Below are 10,083 nucleotides of genomic sequence, written 5' to 3'. Positions count from 1 at the left end.
CACAACTGTCTCTAACTTCAAGATTTGGCACTATTACACAGACATACATGCAGGCAAAACACAAATGCACATAAAATAAAAATAAATTATAAAAATAGTAATAAATAGAAATTTTAAATGTTTCCCTTCACAGAGGCATGGCTGCTACTAATAACCCATGTATGGCATATAGGAGTAAACTAGTGGAAAGGAAGATTTGGCTTCAAGTGTCTGACAAGTTACTTCGTATCTTATTTTCTTTGAAGCAATTAACTATGTCTACCTCTTCTTGCCTTGGATAACTAATTTACTTACTTAGGTTGCTGTTTCAAAGGCTTTTAGATTCTCAGAATAAATCTGTGAGTAGGGGTTTCCACACCCTCAGCTGAAAGTTGGGGAAAGAAGAAATAAAGTATACCTTTGAGAAAAAATGCATGTAACTAAAACAATAAAATGTGTAGGAGAATAGAAACTCAAGCAGTCACTTCATAGGATTTGAAACCAGAACTAAAGGAAACTCCATTTGCAGTCTCATCTTTGTCTACCTTTCCAGTAATTTCTGATTACTAGACCTCAAGTCAAGCTACAGGCTCTGCCCACCCCCGCGCCCCCACCCATCTTGCTATACTACAGCTCGGCGATGTTTTTATGTTATTCCTTCATCTCCCTGGTACTGTTTTTCTTCAAGTTCCCAACATGAGATCACTACCCTGGAAAATTCTAAAGGTGGACCCTCCCTCCGTATCCCCAGAGTACTCTGTGATGCTCATCGTCACTGGAACTTTTAATCCAGTGGCATCATTTTCTGTTTACTGGTTTCCGTATCAAAGCAACAGGCCAGTGTCCTATCCAGTTGCAGTGAACAGCCTGTGAGTGTTGGCTTGATGGACAGAGGTACAGATAGAAAGAGGATAGAAGGGTGTGGAAGGATTGTAGGCATTATCTCAGGTGAAGGCAGTCTTGGTGGGTTTTGCCTTGGGCACTTTCCCTTAGAAACACCAGTATACCCCACTAAGATTGACATTGTTGTAGACCAGGAGGAACCATCCTGGGTATGGAATTCTTGGAACAGACTAGGGGACTCCAGCCAGGCTATTGTATTTCTAATAGAGCATCAATGGGACGAAGTAACCCAGAGGAGGAGCAAGAGATTGCTGCCAGGTAGAGAGAGAGAGACACACACACAGGTGGACCTGAGAAGGATGCAGGTTTGGAACATGTGTATGTGTGGATGGGGAGAGGACCAGCGCGCAGGCCAGAGACACCTGGGGATCTGTCCTGTGAAACTGATACCGAAAGGTTTATTCTTGTTTTCCTTAAACTGTTTTTTACTCTTGTATAGGATAGTTGGGTTGCATAATAAAGTCTAATTGCTAAGAAACAGAGCAAACAAGTGGCGCCCAAAGTGGAACCCGTTGGGTTCTGTAATTTCTAATGGTATGAGGAAAGATTCAAAATTCGAAGATACAAAAATGCTGTTTCAGGGTATTAACAAAATTGCAACTACCATTGCAAAAGTGTTTCCTGCTTTATACTTAGAGGGAATTTTCTGTTTTTTCTTTGTTCTTTTATTGTATTTCATTCTTAGAAGGATTAGAAAAAAGGTTAATAAGATAGAAAAAACAAAAGAGTCAATAGGTTCTATCCTTTTGGAAAAGATTACAGATTTGACTAGACAGATGAAAAAAATGAGAAAAGAAAATGAAGGGATGGGAAAGCAAATAACATATTTGGTAAATGACAGTGAAGAAGGACAAAAATAAATAAAGACCGGAAAGCCAGAAAAAAAAAAAATGGAAGTCAATAAGTTCTATCCTTTTAGAAAGAATTACTGACTTGAGTGAACAAATGGACAAAATACAGAAAATACTAAAGGGCCTGGAAAGGCAAAAGGCACCTTTGGTTGAAAAGGGTAGAGAAGGTCAAAAACCAGAGGAAAAGGAAGCCAGACAGACCAAAGGGTCTTTGGAGAAAAATGTCCCGATGGAGGACACCTCCAGAGTCACCCAGACACCTTCAGCTTTTCCAGTCACTCTAAGACACATCCCCATTCAAAATAGTGCTGAGGGTTATGAAGAAATGAAGTGGTGTCCTGTAGACATGATGGATTTAAAACATTTTAAGGAATCTGTCATAAAATATGGTATGCACTCTGCCTTCGTTAAACAAATGTTAAACAGCTGGACCACACAGAATAGACTTGATCTCCAAGATTGGAAAACTTTAGTTTCAGCGGTATTAGAAGCCGCCCAACAGTTACAGTGGTTATCATAGTGGCAAACTGAGGCTGTAAGAATAGAACAAAAAAAAAATACAACAAGGAAAATAAATATTAATACAGATCAATTGCTTGGTGAAGGACAATATACTAACTTAAGAGAACAAATTCAATCTAAAGAGAGTGATTGAACAATGTGCTATTACAGCCTTGAGAGCTTGGGAGCTGGTAGAGGAACCTGGGAAAACAACTATTCCATTTACTAAAGTATCTCAAGGACCTGGGGAACTCTTCACAGAATTTTTACAGAGATTAGAATCTGCTATGGGTGAACTGTTGCCAAATTCTGATACCAAAGAGGCATTAAAACTTATCATGGCTTATGAGAATGCAAATACTGAATGAAAGATGGTACTTAGACCATTAAAGGAAAGAGGAGCTCCATTAGATGATTGGGTAAAGGAGACAGTTAATATTACTCTCAGTAGTATCAAAACAATATTATGGGACAAGCTATAGCCAGAGAGCCCAGATATCATAATACCCGGTGCTTTCATTGTGGTAAAATTGGTCATGTACAACAAAACTGTAGAGATAAAGATCCCAGACCTCAGAATAACCAGCACAATAACCCAGAAGAAAACATAACTCGTAGGAGAGAACAAGGAGGTTCTGGCCATAATGGTAATGAGATGTCAAGACTTCTAGGGTACTGTAGTCACTGTGAAAAAGAAAAGCATTGGTCTAGGGATTGCCAATCTAAAAGAGATGTTCAAGGCAATATTTTGCCGATGGGAAATGGCAGGAGGGACCCATCAGCCCAGGACCCCGCCAACAATACCAGCCAAATTCCCTTGGCCAGTCCAGAAATGACAAACCCACAAAGAAACAAAAACTAAATATTAGTGATCTAATGCGTGCTACTGAAGGCAGTTCAGCTTTAGATCTGGCTTCAAACATGTCTCTTACCCTTTCTCCACACGTTGAATGCTCCAAATTAAATACTGGTGTTTACGGTCCTTTGCCTTCAGGCACAGTAGGAATGGTTCTGGGAAGAAGTGGGCTGACTTCTCATGGTTTATTGTACATCTTGGTATTATAGATGGAGATTCTAAGGAAGAAATAAAAATTATGACATGTATAAAAAAAAGATAAAAATTAATGCTGGCGATAGAATTGCTACTGTTTCCTTACATTAAGGGCAAAGCTGCTCCAGTGGAAAGAACTGGTACATTCGGAAGCACAGGGACAAATGTGTTTTGGCAAACAATAGTTAATAATCAGACACCTAAATTAATTATACAAATAAATGGTGTTAAAATAAAAGGCTTGGTGGACAGAGAAGCCAATGTGTCAATCATGTTGCAGAAGTCTTGAAACCCAAATTGGCCATTTCAAAAGGTTCATACAAAAATTATAAGAATTAGTAAACTATCTCAAATAAAACAAAGTATATGGTGGCTTGAGTGTGCGGGACCAAAAGGACAAACAGGAAAGCTAAGACCCTATGTAGCTAGCATACCCATAAATCTATGGGGAAGAGATCTCTTACAACAATGGGGTACTCAGATTAATATTCCTACAATTAAAGAGATAAACAATGTTGAAACTAGGGGTGAAATGGTATGTACTTGTGGGAAAGATATCCATACAAATAATCAGGAGGGACCACAAGCTATGCCCAAAGTCCAATCTCAGAACTCCTTAGGTTCAGAGTATCCAAATTTATAAGAGGGGCCACTGCTGAAGTACCAACAGCCCTGTCTCTAAAATGGATTTCAAACAGACCTGTATGGTAGGAGCAATGGCCCTTAACACACACACACACACACACACACACACACACACACACACACACACACACACACACACAAAGGTACAGACACTTTATTGTTTAGTGAAAGAACAGCTGGAGGCTCAACACATCAAAAAATCTTCCAGTCACTAGAATTCCCCTGTGTTTGTGGTAAGAAAGAAATCAGGCAGATGGAAAGTGATAACATATTTGAGGGCCATAAACAAAGTAATTCAACCCATGGGTTCGGTTCAATCTGAAACTCCTTTGCCTTCCTTGTTACCTAAGTCTTGACATATAATTACAATTGATTTAAAAGATTGTTTTTTCACAATACCTCTACATGAGAAGGACAGAGAAAGGTTTGCTTTCTCAGTACCTACTCTGAACAATAATTCTCCAATGAAGAGATATCATTGGAAGGTACTTCCACAAGGAATGCTAAATAGCCCAACCTTATGCCAATATTTTGTGCAACAATCATTAGACATAATTTATAGACAGTTTCCTCAATCTATCATTTACCATTACATGGATGATATTCTGCTAGCCGATTCTGATCCAAATGTTTTTTTTTTTTCCTTTTAATGTTTTAAAAAACACAAAGAATTCTGCCATGCTGGGGATTACAGATTGCTGTTCACAAAAAAAAAAATTCAAAGAAGAGATTCAATTGCCTATTTAGGCTATAAAATAACTAAACAAAAAATTCAACCACAAAAGGTACAGACCCATAGAGATCAATTGCAAACTCTTAATGACTTTCAAAAATTAATGAGAGATATTAACTGGTTAAAGCCTACAATTGGGTTAGCTACCTATGAGTTAAGGAACTTGTTTCAAACGTTACAGGGGATTCAGATTTAAATAGTTCACATTCTAACAGCTGAAGCAAAAAAGGAGTTAATTCTAGTAGTCTCCCTTTTCAATTCTGTCCTAGCCCCTAGCTAATGAAGACGATGCCACCCACATTCAAGGTAGATCTTTCCTTACACACACACACACACACACACACACACACACACACACACACACACACCTGCCTTCTGCCTTCTTGCTGATCCTATATCCCACCAAGTGTAGAAACTAGCCATCTCAAGGCTGGAGAGATGGCTCGATGTTTAAGAGCACTGGCCGTCGTCCAGACGGCTTAACTATGTGGTGGCTGACAATGATCTGTAACTCCAGTTCCAGGGACTATAACACATTCTCTGGCCTCCCCAGGCACCAGGGACACATGTGGTGAACTCAAATACATGCAGGCAAAGCACTCATATGCATAAAATTATTTTTTGGTTAAAAAAAAAAACCCAAATCATTAAATAGGGAAATGGCATAAAGCTAATGCATAGAGCATCTTGAAGAGTCTTGGAAAACACAAGTGATCCTGAGTTCTTGACATGACCTCGGGGCATCAGATGGAAACAGTTAGAGGCAGCTGAGTATGTGTTACTGAAAGTTTTTCTTTGGGAAAATATGAACAGAATCTGTGCTAAAGCTGATAAATGCTGCTTTTCAATTTAATAATAACATTATTTACGTTTAAGGTATAAAATGCTAGCATTCGTATCTTATTGGTCTCCACTTCTTAATTGCTAGAGAAAATATGAGTTTAAATTAATAGTGATAGTAAATATTATACACACACATATACACACACATATGCCCATTGTTATGATTGCTCTTACTTGTGTGACAGTGTGTGCACATGTCAGTGTGCACCCTCACAGGCCGGCGAAGGTCTTTGGGCGTCATCCTCTATATCACTCTCCATGTTATTCCTTTGAGATGAGGCCTCTTCCTGAACCTGAAGCTGGAATGATCTGGCTAAGTTAGTGGCCAGTAAGCCCCAGTAATCCTCCTGTCTCTGCCTCTCCCCACAGGGCTGGTAGTGTAAGCATACATGAGACCACAAGTGGCTTGTTACATGGGTGCTGGGGTGTGAACTCAGGTCCTATGGTTATGAATCAAGTCCTTTTTACTCACTGAGGTATCTACCTATTCACTCAAGGATAGACTCTAGAAAAGCAGCTCTCAACCTGTGTGTCGAGACCCCTTTGGGGTCACATAACAGATATTTACAGTATGATTCATAACAGTAGCAAAATTACAGTTATGAGAGAGCAACAAGATAATGTTATGGATGGCGGTCACCACAGCATGAGGACCTGTGTTAAAGGGTTGCAGTGTTAGGAAGGCTGAGAAGCACTGCCCTAGAAGGTTATCAACAATCCATTGTTAACTAATTACTTTTATGATTCTGCTCCCTGGAAGCGACAATTTAGTAATGACAACTCCTTTTTCCATAACAGTTCTTTTAAAATAAAACTTTGCACAAATTAAGATTAACAGAGTTTACTTGAGCAAAAAACAATTGATTAATCAGACAACAGTGCCCAGAATGGTGGTGCATGCCTTTGATCCCACCACTTGGGAGACAGAGGCAGGAGGATCTTTGTGAGTTTCAAGGCCAGCCTGGTCTACAAAGTAAGTCCAGGATAGCCAGAACTATTACACAGAGAAACTGTCTTAGAAAAAAAAATAGCCAGGAGTGGTGGCGCACGCCTTCAATCCCAGCACTCAGGAGGCAGAGGCAGGCAGATTGCTGTGAGTTCAAGGCCAGTGTGGTCTACAAAGTGAGTTCAGGACAGCCAAGGCTACACAGAAAATCCCTGCCTAAAAAAAAAGAAAGAAAGAAAGAAAGAAAGAAAGAAAGAAAGAAAGAAAGAAAGAAAGAGAAAAGAAAACAGAAAAGGCAAAAATAAGAACAACAAACAAAACAGAAGAGACTCAGAAAGAGTGATCTCATGGTGGGGCAGTGATGGTTTACAGGCTGGACATGAAAAAAAAATCGAGAAACCACCTGATGCCTGATCAGGTGCACTGAGGACCTCAGATTGTTTCGGCATAGTCTGACCAGTTAACTGCATATTGTCAAAGATTGACTTGAGCGATCGCTGAAGACCAGCTATTTCTTATTAAACTATGTCCTAAGATCATGACCCCTGGTAGGCTGACTGGTTCCAGTGATGCGCCCACATCAACAAGTACATAGACAGCACAAATTGGAATCAGTGAGCTATTTATAAGAGAGAGAAACACAAAGTTAGCAGGGGTGAGGGCATATCCAGGAAGAGTTGGGAGAGGAGTAGCTGATGTATATGATGAAAATGCAATACAGGCTTGTATGAAATTCTCAGAAATTAACAAAAATATTATATATTTCAAAGGATCCAAAATAGGCTTACTCTTTGTAGTAAAATGATAACCAGGAAGAGACAGAAAGGAGATTTTCTGGGTGGTGGTAATATTTTCTTTCTTTGTATGTAGCTTAGCTGCACAAATATGTTCACAGTATGACAATAAAGTAGAGCTGTGTTTTGGAGAAATGACATAAATTTGCTTATATACTGTTAGGCTGCACTTTGCTGGACAGGAAAGCACCTTATGGAGAAACCCTTAGCTAATAGCTATATGCTTTGCAAGGAATACTGTTTGGTACATGAGTAAATAGACAAGTCTCTCTCTCTCTCTCTCTCTCTCTCTCTCTCTCTCTCTCTCTCTCTCTCTCTCTCTCTCTGTCTCTCTCTCTCTCTCTGTCTGTCTGTCTGTCTCTCTCTCTCTCTCTCTCTCTCTCTCTCTCTCTCTCTCTCTCTCTCTCTCTCTCAGCAAGGATAATGATCTTCAGAGGGAATTGTCCTGATGGAGTATACCTCCAGAGTCACCTAACACTGCTCAGGCCAGGAATCAGAGTCTGGATAGCACAGAGGCCTAGGTTAGAGCCAAATACAACTGGCCAAAAATAAAAATAAAAATAAAAAAATAATAAAAATTTAAAAAGTCAGTGAAGTGATTACTAATGCTACTCTGCTATACCAGTAGACAGGCGCCTGGCATAATCATCATCAGAGAGGCTTCATCCAGCAACTGATGGGAGCAGATGCAGAGACTCACAGCCAAACACTGGGCAGAGCATGAGGAGTCCTGAAGAAGAGGAGAAAGAATTGGAGGAGCCAGAGGGGTCAAGGACACCACAGGAAGACAGCCCTATGGAATCAACTAACTAGGGTTCACAGGGCCTCACAGAGACTGAACTGGCAGTCAGGGATCCTGTGTCTCTGACCTAGGTTCTCTGCACATACATTATGGTAGTAAACTTGGTGTTCTTGTGGGACTCCAACAATAGGAACGGTGGCTTTCTCTGACTCGTTTGCCTGCTTTGGGGACCCTTTTCCTTCTATTGGCTGCCTCGTCCAGCTTTAATATGAGGGATGTACTCAATCTTATTATAACTAGATGTGCCATGTTTGGTTGATCTCCCTGGAAGGCCTCCCATTTCTGAAGGGAGAGGAGGAGGAGTGGACTGAGGAGACAGGGATTCAGCAGGGTGGCAAAGGAGGGTGGATGGGACTGGGAGGAGAGGAAGGAGAGAAAACTGCTGTCGGGGTATAATATACAACAGAAGAATAGACAAGAAAGAGCAAAAAACGAAGAGAGCAACACCGTTGAGATGAAATCCTCTAGGGAGTACTTCCTCAGAGTTCCAAGGTTGCACCTTGTCCTGGCTGTTGAACACGTGACAGTCAGCCAGGTGGTGCTGGTTCTGAAGGTGTGAAGAGGTCATGGAGGATGGCTGAGGCTTGGCACTGTGTGGCAGAGCTGGAGTCCCTGAAGAAAGCCAGAAGAGGTTACTGGTGAAAGTGCAGCCCAGTTGCAGCAAGAGACTCTAGACACTTTTAAAGATGCCAGTACCATGGGATGACCACCAAGAATAGCGTGGAGCAAGCCAGGGCCTAGAAGACAAGCTGAGGGCAATGGTGGAGAAGTGACCCAAGCCCCTTGGAGGAACCCAGAAGATGGTGAGTGAACCCCAGACATTGGACATTGAATTGTTGATACTGTCAGAGTCTGGTTTTGGTTTGTTCAGACTGTGACTGTGCCCTGGTTCTTTCCTTTTGAAGAAATTATTTAATTTTGATTTTTTTTTTTTTACAGGAGCCCACAGCTAAAAGACTTTGCACTTTTAGAACAGATTTCGGATTTTAAAAGAGATTGGATATTTTAAAATATGGAACTTTTTAATGTGTTTGAATTTGTAATTACTGTGGCACTTTTAAAGTTTTGTTTTATATCATGACATTAATATTAACACGCCATCTTGGGGGATAAATAAGAAAGGAAAGGTTCTAATTGAAAAGTGACATGTTTGTGGGTCAGGTTGACAGTGGGTCTAGTTTTATGTCAACTTGACCTAAGTTAAGTTCATTTGAGAACGGGGAACCTCAATTAAAAGAAAAGGTCTTCATAAGATCGGGTTGTAGGCAAGTCTGTAGGGCATTCTCTTAGTGCTCAAAGTGGGAGGGTCCAGCCCATAGTGGGTGGTGCCATCCCAGAGCTGGTGGTCCTGGATTCTGTGAAAAAGCAGCCTGAGGAAGCTATGTGAGTAAGTGAGTAAGCAGCACCCCGCCATGGCCTTTGCATCAGCTTCTGCCTCTGGGTTTCTTTCCTGGGTGCGGTCTTGCCCTCACTGCCTATCTCATGAGTGAAATAAACCCTTTCCTCCCCACGTTGCTTTGGTCTCAGTCACAGCAACAGTCACCCTACCTAAGACACAGGGTCTGTGGAGAGATTTATGAAGTTCTGGCACTTTTCTTGTGCAGTTGATTTTCACAACAGCTCTCCAAGGTAACTTGGAGCTCCAGGAATTCTTATCTGTTATTCTTTTAAAAATTTATTTACTCACTTTACATCCTGATCCTAGCCCCTCCCAGTTCTGCTCTCCTGCTCTCCTGCTCTCCTGCTTTCTTGCTCTCCTGCTCCCTCCTCCTTTTCCCCACTCCACTACCCCTCTTCTTGTGGCATAATGTGGTTCAACAGAAATTAGTTTCTGAAACTAAAACATTTTAGTATATGATAGTTTTTTGCTGGGACTTTATTTTCCTCCCTCTTCTTTCCCCCTCTTTCTTGTCTTTTCCTCCCTTGCTCCCTCTGCCTTAAATAGTAGCTTTTTTTTTTTTTTTTTTTTTCTGTAAGAATTGTCTAGACGGAGTCCCTCTATCACAGACACCAATCTTATCCTTTTCCTCTTAGG

Source organism: Acomys russatus, chromosome 6 (genome assembly GCF_903995435.1).
Source record: "Acomys russatus chromosome 6, mAcoRus1.1, whole genome shotgun sequence".
In the NCBI taxonomy this organism is placed as follows: Eukaryota; Metazoa; Chordata; class Mammalia; order Rodentia; family Muridae; genus Acomys; species Acomys russatus.
Note: the sequence above shows the minus strand (reverse complement) of the source record.